Genomic DNA, 14,985 nt, shown 5'->3' with positions numbered 1-14,985 from the left:
TCTTAGCCCAATATCTGGGGCCCTCTAAGTGCCCCCTCTAGCATATGTTTCAAAAACTTCAGACTTGGCTTCCCAGGGATGGCCCCCTTGCTTAAAAGCCTTAGCAGTGGTAGACCTCTTAGTCCAAAAACAGCCTCAAATTATATTACCTGCCCCTCCTAGACTCTTGCAGCTTTGTGGCACTGCCAGTAATTATTAAAATCCTTTTCATGCTTTGGCTCTATCCCACCTTCATAATGCTCTTCATTAGAGTGATTGTACTCTGGGAACAATAGCTCCCACCCAAATCACTGTCTTGAACATAATTTTCAATTCAGAATTCCATTCTAGATGAGGGGTCCTAGGACTTCCTATGGCTGGAGTTGTGGGAACTATTGCAACTCTCACACCTTGGGAAGGTTTCACTTACCAAGAAATCACACTACAAGAATTTACCACCTCCCTTGAAATAAGCCTTAGCAGGGCCGGGCGCGGTGGCTCAAGCCTGTAATCCCAGCACTTTGGGAGGCCGAGGCAGGCGGATCACAAGGTCGAGAGATCGAAACCAACCTGGTCAACATGGTGAAACCCCGTCTCTACTAAAAATACAAAAAATTAGCTGGGCATGGTGGCGCGGGCCTGTAATCCCAGCTACTCAGGAGGCTGAGGCAGGAAAATTGCCTGAACCCAGGAGGCGGAGGTTGCGGTGAGCCGAGATCGCGCCATTGCACTCCAGCCTGGGTAACAAGAGCGAAACTCCATCTCAAAAAAAAAAAATAAGCCTTAGCAAAAACGGGTGCAAGTATATCAGTGATAGAAAAGTCTTTAGACTCACTAGCAGGAATGGTTTTTGGTAACAGATGGATTACCTCCTACCTGAACAGGGAAGAGTCTGTGCTGTCATCAACAAAACCTGTTGCACCTACTTTAATGTGTCCAGATAAATGGAAACTGATGTCCAAGAAATTTTCAAACCAACCAAATGGCTACATACACTTTCCCAAAGTAACCAAGACTGGACTAAAACTTTTACTAATTGGTTTCCAAAAATCTCTTGGCTTCTCCCTTTCCTTGGACCTTTGTTCCTTATCATTATTCTTTTAATATTTGGTCCCTGCTTTATTTTTTTAACATGCTCATTAAATTTATATCTTCCAAATTACAAAGATTCCACCTACAGATGGCTATGCAATCCCAATATCCACCTGTAACAGCAACTTTCATTTGCATGGAGCCTCTTTTTTTTTTTTTTTTTTTTGGAGACGGAGTTTTGGTCTTGTTACCCAGGCTGGAGTGCAATGGCGCGATCTCAGCTCACCGCAACCTCCGCCTCCTGGGTTCAGGCAATTCTCCTGCCTCAGCCTCCTAAGTAGCTGGCACGCGCCACCATGCCCAGCTAATGTTTTGTATTTTCAGTAGAGCCGGGGTTTCACCATGTTGACCAGGATGGTCTCGATCTCTTGACCTTGTGATCCACCCACCTCGGCCTCCCAAAGTGCTGGGATTACAGGCTTGAGCCACCGCGCTGCATGGGGCCTCTTGATGAAATCCGGTCTTCTCCATCCTGAATGAGTTTTTCATGACCCTTCATTCCCTCATGACACAGCAAGAAAGAGAAAAATGCAAGCTATCCCTTCATTGCCCCCTTTCAGCAGGAAGTACCCAGACTACACACCCCTCTTCACTAAGGCATTTTCCCCTTCTTGAGATCCCAATAGGCAGCAGGTAGACATGAGCACGGGGGAATACAAAGGGTCAAAGATTTGACCAAAATACTGGTCAGGGGGAAAATGAGGAGAGTGAAAATCACCTGGTGACCATTGAGCAGGCCCTAGAGACAAGTCTTTATCTGAAGGGAATCTAGAAGGGAACAAAGACCACCTGGTGACCATCAAACAGGCCATCCAGAAGTAAAACTGTTTATCTGGGGAAAATTAAAAGTAATTAGACTTCCCTGTGGGGCTGGTGGCTCACTCCTGTAATCTCAGCACTTTGGGAGGCTGAAGTAGGTGGATCACCTGAGGTCAGGAGTTTGAGACCAGTCTGGCCAACATGGTGAAACTCCGTCTCTACTAAAAAAATTAAAAATAAACTAACCAGGCTTGGTGGCAGGTGCCTGTAGTCCCAGCTACTCAGGAGGCTGAGGCACAAGAAGTGCTTGAACCCGAGAGGCAGAGATTGCAGTGAGCTGAGATCGCGCCAAAAGGACTTTCCAGTTATCTAAAGCAGGCTTCTGGTTTCAGATTTCTTTCCCCCCGTAAAACTTACAAGTAACCAGAATTTCTATACATCTCTGGAATGCTGAAACTCATTTTACAACCATAAATACCCCTAAAGAAAAACCCATGGAGGACGGCTCACTGAGGCTCCTCGCTGCACCCTTCTGCAACATTCTTCCTTTCTAATAAACTTTCCTTTTTCAAACCTATACTGTTGTTAGTAAATTCTTTTACCAACCCACAAGTCGACCACTTACCGGTGCTGGGACTCTGAAACCTTGCTTGGCAGTAGAATCACCCAGAGAACTTTAAGAAATCCCAGTGGGCCAGGTGCGGTGGCTCATGCCTGTAATCTCAGGACTCTGGGAGGCCAAGGCAGGTGGATTGCTTAAGCTCAGGAGTTCACAGCCTGGGCAACACAGCAAAACCCCATTTCTATAAAAACTACAAAACTCAACTGGGTATTATGGTGCATACCTGTAGTCCCAGCTACTGGGCAGGCTGAAGTGGGAGAATGGCTTGAGCCCAGGAAATTGAGGCTACAGTGAGCCATGATCTTGCCACTGCACTCCAGCCTGAGTGACAGAGGGAGACTCTCTTAATGACTATGCTTCATCCCAGACCAGAGCCTCTGGGGCTGGGACCCTGGGCAGCAGACCTTTTCAAGCTCCCTAGGTGATTCCAAGGTGCATTCAAGATGAGTGGCATTGGACTAGACAATCACTAAAGTTTCCTACCATTGGCACTAGGAAGCTGAAGAAAAACAATAAATAATTATTATATAATGGTACTACTCATTGAGTGGTGTCAGGCACCTAGAGGTCTATGTGTGCTATTTAATATTCACAGTAACTTAAGGGGTAGGAATTATACAAATAAAGAAATAAGTTTGAAACAGTTTTCACTTGCCCAATATCATGTAGCTAAGTGTCAGAGCTAGAATTTTTACACAGGTCTCTCTGATGCCCCAGATGGAAACTTGAAATTATTACAATCTACTATTTTGCATAACTCTCACATGGCATTGAAAATGATTTTTTTAAATCTTGCTTACTTGTATGGAGGCAAATGCCTAACGCTTGTGAATAGGTAAAATATTTCTGTGAACACAGGGGCTTTCACTCTATTTCCAGATAGACATTTCTTGTTAAAATGGCTCCATTTCTAAATCTGGGCTATAACCACCACCACCCTTTTTTTTTTTTTTAGACAGAGTCTGACTCTATTACCCAGGCTGGAGTGCAATGGCATGATTTTGGCTCCCTACAACCTCAGCCTTCCAAATAGCTGGGACTATAGGCATGCACCACCACACCTGGCCAATGTTTGTTTGGTTGGTTGGTTGTTTTTGAGACAGAGTCTCACTATGTTGCCCACGCTGGAGTGTGGTGGTGCAATCTCAGCTTACTGCAACCTCCGCCTTCCAGGTTCAAGAGGTTCTCCTGCCTCAGCCTCCTGAGTAGCTGGGATTACAGACGCACGCCACCACGCCCAGCTAATTTTTTTTTTTTTTTTTTTTTTTTTTTTGCATTTTTAGTAGAGACAAGGTTTCACCATCTTAGCCAGGCTGGTCTTGAACTCCTGACCTCGTGATCCACCCACATCGGCCTCCCAAAGTGCTGGGATTACAGGCATGAGCCAGCGCACCTGATCAGTTTTTATATTTTTTGTAGAGATGGGGTTTTGTCACATAGCCCATGCTAGTCTTGAACTCTTGAGCTCAAGCAATCCTTCTGTCTTGGCCTCTCAAAGTGCTATTTTTATTCAGTATTTTTAAACTGAAAAAGTCAACTGTGGAGCCTGAATGGCCACCAAACAAATGAGTATAAGATGCTGCCATCTTGTGGCATTTTGGGCCAGGCCAAGTTAAGTAACCAACAGTGAGGACAGCCCAGCCCAGGAAACTCTAGCCACACCTGCCGTTTTGCCCTGTTCCTCTACTTAAGCATTTGTGTTGTTGTGGGTATTGCAATGCAAAACCCCTCCCACAGAGTTCCCCCTGCACTGTCTCCGGCAGTTTCTCCATTATTCACAGCATTCCAAGATCCTATCAGAGTCTGTATCCTCCAATTCTGCTTATCTCTTACCCCTGACCCTTTCGCCTGCCCAACCCTGGGTGACCTGACACACTCAGCTCCCTCTCTGGCTTCATCTCCCAACACCATGCCTCTCCTTCACCCTGCTCTGCCCACTGGCCTCCTTCTTTTTGCTGTTCCTCTGCCTGAAAGGCTCCCCTAGATACTCACACAAAGTAGCACAAACACACAAATCTCCAGTCACTTTCTGAGGAAGGATCTGTAAATCGGCATTTAAAATGACATCCATGTGAGTCTAAGGCAGTGGTCTGTGGCTCCTTTTGAAAAACACTGCTCTGTGGGAACAGACAAGCCCAAGAATGAGTTTACTAGAACAGGGATGCCTTTGGGGCAGAGTTTTTCAATGTTAGCAATAGCATTTGGAACCAAATCAATTCTTCGTTCTGGGTGCTATCTTGTGCAATGCAGGATGTTTCATAGGATCCCTGGCCTCTGCCTGCCAGATGCCAGTAGCAAACCCCACTCCCACCTGCTGTGACAATCAAAACTGTCTCCAGACAATGCAAATGTCCCAAGAGGCAGTGGGGTGGAGGCGGGTACAAAATTGCTGCCACCACCTTCCACAAAAAACTATTTCCCTGGAGTGTGCAAGGCCCTGGTCTAGAGTGTGTGCAGGTGGAGGGAATATTAATAATATGTTTTAAAATAAATTGCAAAACTGATGAGCGCTTGTGAGCTATGGTGATTTACTGATTAAAATTTAGAATAATGAGTACAGAAGAGGTATTCAGATATTGTTTGTTGTCAAGTCAGTGCACATGAAGATGCTTTGTAGTGTCCAGGTGTCATGTCTTTCTATTCTGGTTTCGGAACTTTTTATGTTCTTTCTTTTTTCTTTTCTTTTTTTTTTTTTTTTTTTTTTTTTTTGAGATGAAGTCTCCCTCTGTCACCCAGGCTGGAGTGCAATGGCACAATCTCAGCTCACTGCAACCTCTGCCTCCCAGGTTCAAGCAATTCTCCTGTCTCAGCCTCCCCAGTAGCTGGGATTACAGGTGTATACCACCACAGCTGGCTAATTTTTGTAGTTTTAGTATAGGCAGGGTTTCACCATATTGGTCACACTGGTCTCAAAACTCCTGACCTAGGTAATCTTCCCTCCTCAGCCTCCCAAAGTGCTGGGATTACAGGCATGAGCCATCATACCTGACCTTCTTTATTTTCAAATGCACCATTCCTTGCTAATTTTATAGCTCCCACTCCTGAAGGTAGCAATGCTATTATTACTCATAATGCCATGACTGTTTGGAACCTGTTTGGATGGAAGCAATACAGACCTTTTGGCCTCTGCTGATCCTCAAAACCTTTAACTCATGACACTACATCTTCCACCAATATGCACATGGCTCCAGCAATTCTGTCATAAAGATTATTATGCTTCATTGATGAACACAAATACACGTCTTACCCACAGTCTGCATGGAAATGAGAACTCATTTGCTAGTATTGTTAAATTATCATTTCAGATTTTATGGCACAAACACACGACTTGCCTTTCAACTACGTCTTCTCTTGAACTCATTAGGCTGTTATCATTGCATTTCCTTGAATGTAATCTTTTTCAATGTCAGTGGTACACTGACATCAGCAGGCAGAATAGATGAGTGGCCCATTTGCACAAGGGTGCTATGTACAGGTGTCGCTGGGCATGGTGGCTCACACCTGTAATCCCAGCACTTTGGGAGGTCGAGGCAGGGGGATCACAAGGTTAGGAGTTTGAGACCAGCCTGGCCAACATGGTGAAACCCCATCTCTACTAAAAATAAAAAAATTAGCTGGGCGTGGTGCTTCATGCCTGTAACCTCAGCTATCAGGGGGCTGAGGCATAAGAATCACTTGAAGCCAGGAGGCAGAGGTTACAGTGAGCCAAGATCACGCCATTGCGATTCATCCTGGCAACAGAGCAAGACTGTCTTCAAAGAAGAAAAAATGAATAGGAGGTGTCACAGTGTACACAGACAACAATCAGTGGACGGGTCCACATATGTAGCCCAAGCCAAATGGTCAGTAATGGAGTAGCAGCAGAAATTCTAAAATATACGATGGGGAAGATCAACTAAGTGCTAAGGTATAGCAGCTCAGTGTCTGATTGTCAGTGACAGTCAACCCAAATCTTCATCAGCACCATCCTAATGGCCCAACCTCACATGAGCCAGTAAAAGAATATTATGTTGGCCAGCAGGAGTGATCTGCCCTACAGGCTGTCCTGGAAATGTGGCCTGGCCACTGGGCTCTGAGACAACCCCATAGGCACACATTCTGCAACTCCTCAGGACATCTGTTTGACCGCATGCACTAGGAAGAAGGTGAGAGAGCACTTGAAGGAGAGAAACTTAGTTTGGAGCATCCCACCTGGAGAACACTACTCGTCTCAACCTGTCCCAGTGAAAAGAGAGAAACTTAGAAATTTCAAGGTGGGTACTCCACAGTGGGATGGAGAGTGACAGGGCCCTGTCTGCCCAGGGCCAAGGGTGGCAGTACCACACTGGAGCAATGTAGAGTAAGTCAGCAGCTTCTTAAAATGTTCTTTCATGGGAGGGCAAGGTTCCCTTGGTGGAGCATTGGGTCTTCAATACTGGATTATTCCTGGAGATGTTAATTATTAATATTATATGTGTTAGCTGGTGGTAAAACATCTAAGATAAAGCCAGAAAATTTTATTTTGCTTTAATTTTTAATTTTTATGGATACAAACTAGGTGTATATATTTACGGAATGTATGGGATATTTTGATACAGGCATTCAATGTGTAGTAATCACATTAGGGTAAATGGGGTATCCATCACTTCAAGCATTCATCCTTTCTTTGTGTTGCAGAAATTTCAATTGTACTCGCTCAGTTATTCTAAAATATACAACAAATTATTGCTGACTGCAGTCACCCTGTTGTGCTATTAACCTTATTCATTGTATCTAACTATATTTTTGTATACATTACCCATCCCCATTTCCCACCCACTGTCCTTTCCAGTCTCTGGTAGCCATCAATCTACACTCAGTGAGTTCAATGGTTTTAATTTTTAGCTCCCACAAATGAGTAAGAACATGAGAAGTTTGTCTTTCTGTGCTTGGCTTATTTAACTTAACATAATATCCTCCAATACCATCCATGTTGTTGCAAATGACAAGATCATTCTTATTTTTCTTTTTTATGGGTGAATAGTACTCCATATATGCCACTTTGTTGTTGTTTGAGACAGAGTCTTGCTCTGTCACCCAGGCTGGAGTGCAGTGGTGCAATCTTGGCTCACTGCTACCTCTGCCTCCTGGGTTCCAGCAATTCTCCTTCCTCAGCTTCCTGAGTAGCTGGGATTACAGGCGCACATCACCATGCCCAGCTAATTTTTGTATTTTTAGTAGAGATGGGGTTTCACCATATTGGTCAGGCTGATCTCAAACTCCTGACCTCGTGATCCACCCACCTCAGCCTCCCAAAGTGCTGGGATTATAGGTGTGAGCCACCCCACCCAGCTACATTTTCTTTATCCATTCTTCTGTTGATGGACATTGAGATTGCTTCCAAATCTTGCCTATTGTTAATAGTGCCACAGTAAACATGGGAGGGCAGATATGTCTTCAACATACTGATTTCCTTTATTTTGAGTATATACCTAGCAATGGGATTGCTGGATCATATGGTAGCTCTATTTTTAATTTTTTTTGAGAAAATTCTATAGCATTCTCCATCGTGGTTGTACTAATGTATATTCTCTCCAACAGTATGTGAGGGTTCCCTTTCTCCATATCTGTACCAGTGTTTGTTATGGACTGTCTTTTGGATAAAATCCACTTTAACTGGGGTGAGATGATATCTCATTGTAGTTTTAATTTGCATTTCTCTGATGATCAGTGATGCTGAGCACCCTTTTAAATACCTGTTTGCTATTTATATGTTTCCTTTTGAGAAATGTCTATACAGATCTCTTATCCCTTTTTTAATCAGATTAGTATATCTTTCCCTACTGAGTTGTTTGAGCTCCTTATATATTTTGATTATTAATACCTTGTCAAACGGATAGTTTGCAAATATTCTCTTGCATTCTGTGGGTTGTCTCTTTACTCTGTCGATTGTTTTTGCTGTGTAGAAGCTTTTTAACTTGATGTGATCCCATCTGTCCATTTTTGTTTGGTAGCCTGTGCTTAAGAGGTATTACTCAAGAAATCCTTGCCCAATAGCTACAAATAAAAGCCATATATGGGGATTCCTTCTCTGAATCCTGAATCCTCTCCCATGGTAACATGGGAGCTGCCTCTCTCTCTCTCTCTCTCTTTTTCTCTCTCTCTCTCTGTCTCTCTCTCTCTCTCTCTCTCTCCCCCCCAATAAATTGTTCTCTGCAAAAAAAGAAAAAAGCCAAACATGAAAGACCCACAAAATACCCCTAGAGAGTTTTCCCTGTGTTTTATTTTAGTAGTTTCAGTTTCAGATCTTAAGATTTAAGTCTTTAATCCACTTCAATTATTTTATTTTTGTATATGGTGAGAGACAGGGGTTCAGTTTCATTCTTCTGCATATGGATATCCAGTTTTCCCAGCACAATTCATTGAAGAGACTGTCCTTTCCACAACGTGTGTTGTTGGCATCTTTGTCAAAAATGTTCACTGTAGGCTGGGCACAGTGGCTCACGCCTGTAATCCTAGCACTTTGGGAGGCTAAGGTGGGCAGATCACAAGGTCAAGAGATGGAGACCATCCTGGCCAACATGGTGAAACTCCATCTCTACTAAAAATACAAAAATTAGCTGGGTGTGGTGATGCATACTTGTAGTCCCAGCTACTCAGAAGCTGAGGCAGGAGAATTGCTTGAACCTGGGAGGCAGAGGTTGCAGTGAGCCAAGATCTTGCCACTGCACTCTAGCCTAGCACCTTGTGACAGAGCAAGACTGTCTCCAAAAAAAAAATGTTCACTGTAGCTATATGGATTTGTTTCTGGGTCCTCTATTCTGTTTCATTGGTCTATGTGTCTGGTTTTATGCCAGTACCATACTGTCCTGGTTACTATACCTGTGTAGTGTAATTTGAAGTCAGGTAATGTGATGACTCCAGTTTTGTTCTTTTTCCTCAGGATGACTTCAGCTATTCTGGGTCTTTTGTGTTCCATATATATTTTAAGATTATATTTCTGTGAAGAATGCCACTTATATTTTGATAGGGATTGCATATAATGTGTAGATTGCTTTGAGCATATAGACATTTTAACAATATTGATTCTTCTAATTAATAAACAGGGAATATCTTTCCACTTCTTTGGTGTACTCTTCAATTTCTTGCATCAATGTTTCTTAGTTTTCATCGTAGAGATATTTTACTTATTTGGTTGAGTTTCTTCCTAGATATTTTATTTGTAGCTATTATAAATAAGATTACTTTCTTGATTTCTTTTTTAGATTGTTCACTGCTGGAATATAGAAATGCTACTGATTTTTGTATGTTAATTTTGTATTCTTCAACTTTACTGAATTTGTCAGTTCTAGTAGTTTTATGGTGGAGTCTTCAGGTTTTTCCAAATATAAGATCTTATCATCTGCAAACAAGGACAATTTGACTTCTTCCTTTTCAATTTGGATGCTTTTTATTTCTATCTCTTCTCTGATTGCTCAGTACTATGTTGAATAGGAGTGGTGAAAGTGGACATCCTTGTCTTGTTCCAGAACTTAAAGAAAAGGTTTTCAGTTTTTCCCCATTCAGTGTGATACCAGCTGTGGGTCTGCCATATATGGCTTTTATTGTGTTGAGGCATGTTCAGTCTATACCCAGTTTGTTGATGGGTTTTATCATGAAAGGATGTTGAATTTTATCAAATTTTTTGGCAGCAATTGAAATAATCAAAGTTTTGTCCCTCATTCTGTTGATATGATGTATTACATTGATTGAGTAGGTTAAACCACCTTTGTATCCCTGGGATGAATTCCACTTGGTCATGATAAATTATCTTTTTAATGTGTTGTTGAATTCAGTTTGCTAATATTTTGTTGAATATTTTTACATCAATGTTCATCAGAGATGCTAGCCTGTAGTTTTCTTTTTTCAATATGTCTTTGTGTAGTTTTGGTATCAGGGTAATACTTGCCTTGTAGAATGTTTGGAAGTATTCCTGCCACCTCTATTTTTTGGAGTAATTTCAGTTGGATTGGCATTAGTTTTTCTTTAAATTTTGGTAGACTTAAGCAGTGAAGCCATTGGGTCCTGAGCATTACTTTACTGGAAGACTTTCATTACAGCTTTAATCTCATTACTTATTATTGGTCTATTCAGGATCTGGATTTCTTCATGATTCAATCTTGGTAAGTTGTATGTGTCTAGGAATTTATTCACTTCTTCTAGGTTTTCCAATTTGTTGGCATACAGTTGTTCATAGTAGTCTTTAATGATCTTTGAATTTCTGTGGCATCGGTTATAATATCTTCTTTTTCATCTCTGATTTTATTCATTTGGACCTTCTCTTTTTTCATCTTAGTCTGGCTAAAGGTTTTGACAATTTTGTTTATCTTTTCAAAAATGCAACTTTTCACTTTGTTGATCTTTTGTATTGTTTTCTTCATTTCATATGCATTTATTTCTGCACTCATCTTTATTATTTCTTTTCTTCTTCTAATTTTGGGTTTGATTTACTCCTGCTTTTCTAGCTCTCTTTTTTGCATTTTTTTTTTTTTTTGAGGCAGAGTTTTGCTCTTGTTGCCCAGGCTCAGGTGCAGTGGCATGACCTCGGCTCACCACAATCTCCGCCTTCTGGGTTCAAGTGATTCTCCCACCTCAGTCCCCCGAGTTGCTGGGATTATAGGCATGCACCACCATGCCCAGCTAATTTTGTATTTTTAGTAGCGACATGATGTCACCATGTTTCAGACTGGTCTCAAACACCCAATCTCAGGTGATCTTCCCATCTTGTATTAGGTCCATTTGGTCTATAGTGCAAATGAAGTCTGATGTTTCTTTTTTGATTTTCTGTCTGGATGATCTGTCCAATGTTGCAAATGTGGTGTAAAAGCCTCTAGCTATTATTGTATTGAGGTCTATCTCTCTCTTTAACTCTAATAATACATGCTTTATATATCTGGGTGCTTCTGTGTTGAGTGCCTATGTTTTTATAACTGTTACATCTTCTTGCTAAATTGACCGCTTTATCATTTTATAATGACATTCTTTGTCTTTTAAAATAGTTTTGTCTTGAAATCTATTTTGCCTTATGCAATTATGGCTATTGGCTGGGCGCAGTGGTTCTCGCCTGTAATCCCAGCACTTTGGGAGGCTGAAGTGGGCAGATCACGAGGTCAGGATTTCGAGACCAACCCTGCCAGCATAGTGAAACCCCATCTCTACTAAAAATACAAAAAATTAGCCGGGTGTGGTGATAGGTGCCTATAACCCCTGCTACTTAGGAGGCTGAGGCAGAAGAATCATTTGAATCCAGGAGGTGGAGGTTGCAGTGAGCTGAGATCGTGCAATTGCACTCCAGCCTGGCAACAGTGTGAGACTCTGTTTCAAAAAAAAAAAAAAAAAAAAAAAAAAAAAAGCTACTCCTGATCTTTCTTGGTTTCCATTGGCATTAAATATCTTTTTGCATCCATTTATTTTCAATGTTTTTGTGTCTTTAGAGGAAAAGTGTATTTCTTGCAGGTACTAGATCTTGGTTTTTTTTTAAATCCATTCAGCCACTGTGTGTCTTTTGACTGAAGTTTAGTCCATTTATGTTCAATGTTACTATTGATCAGTAAGAACTTATTACCGCCATTTTGTTATTTGGTTTCTGGTTGTTTTGTAGTCTTCACCTCCTTCTTTTCTTTCTTCTTGTCTTCCTTGCAGTGAAGGTAATTTTCTCTGGTGGTATGTTTTAAATTCTTGCTTTTTATTTTTTTTGTGTTTTTTTTTTTTGTTTTCGTTTCATTTTGTTTTTTTGAGACAGTATCTCGCTCTGTCACCCACGCTGGAATGCAGTGGCTCCATCTCGGTTCACTGCAACCTCCACCTCCCAGGTTCAAGCAATTCTCCTTCCTCAGCCTCCTGAGTAGCTGGGACTACAGGCATGTGCCAAACACTTGGCTAATTTTTGTATTTTTAGTAGAGACAGGGTTTCACCATATTGGCCAAGCTGGTCTCAAACTCCTGCTCTGCCTGCCTCAGCCTTCCAAAGAGCTGGGATTACAGGCGTGAGCCGCCATACTGGCCTTATTGTATGTTTTTTATTTGAGGTTACCATAAGGCTTGCAGATAATATCTTTCAACCATTATTTTAAGCTGATGACAACTTAACACTGATTGCATAAACAAATGAAATAACAAACATGCAAAGAGAAAACTAATAAAAACTCTACATTTTAACTTCATCTGCTTGCTTTTTACCTTTTTGCTGTTTCTATTTATATCTTATTATATGGTCTATGTCTTGAAAAGTTGTTGTAGTTATTATTTTTGACAGGTTCATTTTCTGTGAGGGAGGCTTCTGGTAAAAACCAGAAAGCCTGCCGGACAAATTCTAAAAGAGCTGTAACAGTGACAGGTTTGCCTTTTAACCTTCCTATGGAAGATATGGGTAGTTTACATACCAAAATTGTGGTGTTATAATATTCTGTATTTTTCTGTGTACTCACTATTCCCAGTAAGTTTTATATTTTCAGATGACTTCTTATTGCTCATTAACATTCTTTACTTTCAGATTGAAGAACTCCCTTTTCATTTCTGGTAGGACAGGCCTGTTGATGAAATACCTTAGCTTTTGTTTGTCTGGGGAAATCTTTGCTTCTCCTTTATGTCTAAAGGATATTTTCACTGGATATACTGTTCTACAATAAAAGTATTTTTCCTTCAGCACTGTAAATTTGTTAAGCCACTCTCTTCTGGCCTGTGAGATCTCCACTGAAAAGCCTGCTGCCAAGCTTATTTGAGCTCCATTGTATGTAATTTGTTTCTTTCCCCTTGCTGCTTTTAGGGTCCTTTCTTTATCCTTGACCTTTGGGAGCTTGGTTATTAAATGTCTCAAGGTAGTTTTATTTGGGCTAAATCTGCTCAGTGTTCTATAAACTTCTTGCACTTAAATATCGATATCTTTCTCTAGGTTTGGGAAATTATCTGTTATTCTCTCTTTGAGTAAACTTTCTACCCAGATTTCTCTCTACCTCCTCTTTAAGGCCAGTAACACTTAGATTTCCCCCTTTGAGGCTATTTGTAGAGCTTAGAGGTATACTTCTTTCTTTTTAATTCTATTTTCTGTTGTCTCCTCTGGCTGTGTATTTTCAAATAGTCTGTCTTGAAGGTCACTAATTCTTCCTTCTGCTCGATCAGTTCTGCTAAGAGACAGCTGGGATTAGTCGCTGGTGCTTTATTTAGTTCATTTGGTGAGGTCATGTTTTCCTGGAGGGTCCTGATGCTCATGAATGTTCATCAGTGTCTGGTCATTGAAGAATTAGGTATGTATTAGTCTTCACAGTCTGGGTTTGTTTGTACCTGTCCTTCTTGGGAAAGATTTCCAGGTATTCAAAGGGACTTGGATGCTGTGATTTAAGTTTTTTGTTTTTTTTGTTTTTTTTATCATGGCAGCCATATCTGCACTAGGGGGATATGGTGTATCCTTAAGCTCCCCAGTAATGCTGTGTCTCTTGCAGACTCATAGAGGTAGTGCCTTGGTGGTCTTGGAAAAGATTTAGGAGAATTCTCTGGATTACCAGGCAGAGACTCTTGTTCTCATCCTTAACTTTCCCCCACAAATGAAGTCTCTGTCTCTGTACTGAGCTGCCTCGATCTGGAAGAGGGGAACATAAGCTCCCCTGCAGTCACCACCACTGGGACTGCCCTGGGTCAGACCTGAAGCAAACATAGAGCTGCGTTTCTCTCAAGGTCCACAGTGACCATTACTTGGCTACCACTTATACTCACTCAAGACCCAAGGGATCTACAATCAGCAGGTGACGAATAGAGCCAGGCTTGTGTCCTTCCTTTCAGGGTGGTAAGGTCCCCCTGGCCCTGGGTATGTTCAAAGATCCATCTGGGAGCCAGAGTCTGGAGTCAAGAACCTTAGAAATCTTACCTACTGCTGTTGAGCTGGCACTCAAGCCACAAAACAGGAGTCCTTCCCATTCTTCCCTCCCCTTTCCACAAACAGGAGTCTCTCTTCATAGCCACCACTGCTCCAGGCCTGCGGCAAGTACTGCCAGGCTACTATGAATGTTCACTCAAGGCCTAAGCGCTCTTCAATCAGCTGTGGTCAGTGCTGAAAGGCCTGGGACTCACCCTTCAGGTTAGAGAGCTCTACTCTGGCCCAGAGCAGGTCCAGAAATGCCATCCATGAGCCATGACCTGAAATTGGGAACACCAGGAGCTTGCTTGGTGCTCTATCCCACTGTGGCTGAGCTAGTACCCAAGCTACAAGACAGAGTGCCCTTCATTCCTCCATATTATTTCTTCAAGTAGAAGTCTGTCCCCATAGCCACCACAGCCAGGAATGTGCTGGGTCACACCTAAAGGCTCTGAGCTTTACCCAAGGCCCAAGGTGAGTAAAGCCTGATTACCATTGCTGATTATTCTTTCCCTTCAAGGAAGTCTCTGGCCCAGGGTGTGTCTAGAAATGCCATGTGATGGCTAGACCCTGGAATGGGTTCCTCAGGTTGTAAGACAAAGTCCTCTTTACTCTCCCTTCTCTCCTCAAGTAGAGGGGAGGAGTCTCTCCCAGAGCTGTGAACTGCACTGCCTGAGGTTGAGAAAGG

The 14,985-nt window shown here is 42.0% G+C and overlaps 1 protein-coding gene and 1 non-coding gene across 2 annotated transcripts in view; both read right to left on the bottom strand.

Annotated features, from left to right (window-relative positions):
- Window positions 1–14,985, bottom strand: part of CLNS1A (chloride nucleotide-sensitive channel 1A) — a 155,599-nt gene that overhangs the window by 64,018 nt on the left and 76,596 nt on the right. The window lies entirely within an intron of this gene.
- On the bottom strand, window positions 12,721–12,781 carry LOC120361004 (U7 small nuclear RNA). The gene has a single exon (XR_005577368.1). It is a non-coding gene; the product is annotated as a U7 small nuclear RNA (small nuclear RNA).

Source organism: Saimiri boliviensis, chromosome 6 (genome assembly GCF_048565385.1).
Source record: "Saimiri boliviensis isolate mSaiBol1 chromosome 6, mSaiBol1.pri, whole genome shotgun sequence".
In the NCBI taxonomy this organism is placed as follows: Eukaryota; Metazoa; Chordata; class Mammalia; order Primates; family Cebidae; genus Saimiri; species Saimiri boliviensis.
The sequence above is the reverse complement of the archived record's forward strand: the minus strand, read 5'-3'. Positions and strand labels throughout refer to the sequence as shown.